General features: G+C 40.8%; 1 pseudogene; it reads right to left on the bottom strand.

Annotated features, from left to right (window-relative positions):
- Nucleotides 1–1,951: 1,951 nt before the first annotated feature.
- LOC147327302 (ras-related C3 botulinum toxin substrate 2-like) lies at nt 1,952–3,081 on the bottom strand (annotated as a pseudogene).
- Nucleotides 3,082–3,994: the final 913 nt, after the last annotated feature.

The raw sequence follows: 3,994 nt of genomic DNA, 5'->3' as shown, positions 1-3,994 counted from the left end.
AACAAATAATACATTTGTTAATAAATCTTATTCAGACACAAGTTTGCTTGTTGCTTGCTTCCTCACAAACGACCATTTCTGCTCCTTACATTCATCACCCTGAAAACAGCACAGTGAACAAATCACACTGAAACACTGTGTTTATTTCAGTTACAAAAGTTATTTTTATTTTAGGTTTCATGAAACACATATATATTGTTGGCAGTACTTTAGATGAAGGCAGCATGCTGCTCTCAGACTTACACTTAAACTCAAAGGGTCTATAATCTCTAAACTGATATATTTTACAAAGAAATCCTGTCTGGGCAGCGTCTGGATTTGGACTTAAGAGCTCGTTGGCATTTCTAAAACAATAGCAAACCTGCACACCATACATTGTTTGGTTTTTTGTTTTGTTTAAAGTTGTAGATATACATTAGAGACATGGCAGATTTGCATATATTCTTCAGGGTCTGCAGTCCTTTTCTCTTCTTCTGTGCTCCTGTGAGAATCTAAAACAAAGGTCACATAAATCATGGGGTTAAATTGATGCCTGTGGGACAAAATTACTCCAACAATATTCAGGACAAATTTATTTTTCCTCTGCAAAAAAATGAAATTGAGTACAAAGCATGTGAAACTTTTCTGTCTTGTGTTGTGTTCATTTATGTCTTTTCTTTTCTCTTTAATGTTTCTGTCCATTATATGTACAAGAACAAACTTCTGAATCACCTCTTAGTGATAAGTGTCTACAGTTTCCTTTCTCGTTTGGCTCTGGACGAAGGCAGTCGCACTTTTCTCCTCTCCCTCTTCCTTCTCTTTCCTGCTTGGCTTCTCAATGTCCTTGTCTAGTCTCGTCTACTTTTCTACTTTTGCCCTGGATGACTCTCACGGTCTGTTACAACCTAAAAGAGGAATTATGGATTTGAACAACTGGTCCCTGAATGCAATTGACACGCTCTTCTCAACGAGAAGCCTGGGCTTGAGTAAGTCCGAGTGTCCTAGAGGGACGTTCCCCTCTGGATACACAATGGACGGGTGGAGGAACTGGAGGGTCGTGTGCCTGGCGGGACTGTCAATCGAGAACATTGTAGACATCTACCTTTTCGGAACCACGATAACAGGGTTCTTGTTGTTCGGAGTTGGCTTGGCCCTGGCTTATCAAAGATAGCAGAATTGGCTTTTCAAAACCCCACAAGGCTGCCCGCTATGATGGAAATGATGGGACGGGTCGTGACTTCTCAAAATGGGCTCATTGAACGCAGCACGGATAAGATCTTGGAGAAGCTCACGGCAGTCTCTGCTCTCTGAGCACAAGATTGATAACATCTCAGAGAAGCTCTCCAACGGGAGACTGAGAGACCAGTGACGGACTGTTAGACCAACTGTGAAATTGACATGCAGTTGTTCGCACTAAAGGAAAACCACCATCATTTCATGCAGCTACCATATCGGTGTCAGCTGTGGTCTCAAGGCTGGAGCTGATATGTATGTATGTTCGGGGGGTCCAATTTCACTGCAGATGTAAACATTGCATGTGACAAATAAAAGGCTTGATTGAATAGCTTCAGACTTATGTTCAAAGAAAAGAAAAGAAGCCCTCAAACCTCTACTCTACTTTATGTGTTGATTTAATGAGCGAGTTCACTTTGTTTCTCTCTTCTCTCGAACGTCTAATCTCTCTTCCTCCTCTTCCTCTGTGTTTTATTCAGTCGTACCGTTTACAGCAGCGAGCAGGGCTTCTTCTTGACCTTGGCGGGCTGAGGGCAGAGGACGGCACGAATGGCCTCATCAAACACAGTCTTCAGACCACGCTGGGTCAAGGCTGAGCACTCCAGGTATTTGACTGCATCTATACATGCGAAGACACATATATGTTAATAAAAGAAGAGAAAGAACTACAAAGACAAAGTAAGAGAAGAAAGGTTTGCTGGTAGTGGAGAAGAATAAGTTCAACTTTCAAAGAACACTATAGTCAACTACAGCTACTATACTTTTACTGTGATGCCAGGAAATGAGGGGAATAACAAAAATTTGCAGAGGCAGTCAGGCTACAAAGTTCTCTAGCATCTTCATCTGCTAGTTTCATATCTTCACTGGTGAGGAGAGCTTCAAATCTTAAAGTGCTTTTCAAGCAAATAAAGTAAGAGTGACTGACCTATCTCCTTAGCCAGAGCTAGGCCCTGTGGATAGGTGATAGGCGCCAGCTTCTTGTCCTTCAGTTTCTCAATGGTATCCTTTTCATCCCTCAGATCCAGCTTAGTGCCAACCAGGATGATGGGCGTGGAGGGGCAGTGGTGACGGACCTCAGGGTACCACTGGCAGAATACAGAGTAAAGGAAAACTAAATAAGAGGCAAGAAAGGGGAACACGCAAAATCAAGGAACGTGTTAGAGGCAAAAAACAGAATCAAAGGTGGAGGGAGATGAAGCTCTGATGCCAGGTGTTACAGAAAGGTGGATGAAGGCATGAAAAACAAAAGATATGCTGTAGCTATTAAAGATGAGAGAAATACATCATCCAACTTTCACCCACAGCATCAATCATTCATTCACATCAATTATTAGACCTGTTTAGGCTTTTTCTCCATTTTGTAATCCAAGTACCTATTTTTTTTCTCTATAATAAATTACTGCTTTTGTTCCGTTTGTTCTTTTTTACATTTTGTTCCTCGGCAGCTGAGAGACAGGCCTCATAAAAAACAGCCAAAACTCACCTTAGCTCTGACGTTCTCATAGGATGCCGGGCTAACCAGGGAGAAGCAGATTAGGAAAACATCCTGGATGGAGAGACAAGGAGACAAAGAATTAGAATAGCTGCTGCAGTTTTAATTAGCTGACATGTTATACAAGTTCTGTCTCTGTAACTTTATGTCCATTAGTTACTGTGTGTGCCTGTGTGTGTATGTGTGATTCTGTACCGTCTGTGGCTAGGACAGTGGGCGGAGCCTGTCATAATCTTCCTGTCCAGCTGTATCCCAGAGGCCCAGGTTGACCGGCTTGCTGTCCACCATCACATTAGCTGAATATTTGTCGAATCTGTGGGGAGAGTAGAGAAGGTCAGCGATCAGCCAACAAGTCATAGGCAACCTTTCATTTCATTGGTTATTCATTCATTCAACAATCTTTCAATTCACTGATTGTTTAACCAGTGAAACTCCTGTAATGGAGAAAAAAACAGGACCATACTTGAAATACCACTGTTCACAAAAACATTAACCAACAACATTACTTTGGTTAGTTTGACACAAAAGCCATCCTAACCATGTCTAGTAAGAGAGAATAATACATAATAAGGCAGGGCTGCCCCCGTGTGGTCTCATAGTAGAATAACAGTTTAATTTCTCATTTTTAAAAACTTGAGAAATTTCATATTCATATTCAAATGTATTCAGGCTCAAATGAAACTGATAACACAAATGTTTGCAGACACAGATGTTTTTTTAAAGAAAGAAAGAGACTAGTGTACCAGATTAATCCTGTTTTATGGCCTGTCCGAGGTCTACCCCGCCCTTTGCCTAATGACAGCTGGGATGGGCTTCAGCCTCCTTAATGACCCAGTAGTTAAAAAGATGGATGGATTTCCTGAAATAGAAAAGTCACTGAAATAACGTAAACTGTCAAACATAGAACAACTATGACAAACAGTCAACACTATCTGAGATCCTGCTGGTGGTTAGGGAGGATATACGTGATTCTGTTTGTTGTTTAAACATATTTATAGAGTTAAGAGTTCAGATTGCTGGAAGAACAACATTCACGCAGTCTGATTGCTGTTTTTCTCCCAAAATGTAGAAACACCTGCTAACCATGGCACACTCTGCTTTTCCATTAGGTCTGTGCAAATACTACTTAAGTACACTCATCCTCCTGTGCCATTAGTGATATTAACAGAGTGTATTTTTTGACATATATAATATAGTTAGTATAGTTATTATACTAGCCGTAGCTGCCCCGCTTATTTTAGACATTCACAATAAAAAAGTAAGCGATAATATTTCAATATCAAACGTCAT

This window comes from Aulonocara sp. 'chitande type north' Nkhata Bay, linkage group LG6 (genome assembly GCF_057382095.1).
Source record: "Aulonocara sp. 'chitande type north' Nkhata Bay isolate Kocher_YH1m ecotype deep benthic linkage group LG6, A_spYH_male_GT1.1, whole genome shotgun sequence".
Classification (NCBI taxonomy): Eukaryota; Metazoa; Chordata; class Actinopteri; order Cichliformes; family Cichlidae; genus Aulonocara; species Aulonocara sp. 'chitande type north' Nkhata Bay.
This window is presented reverse-complemented; position numbering and strand designations above follow the sequence as displayed.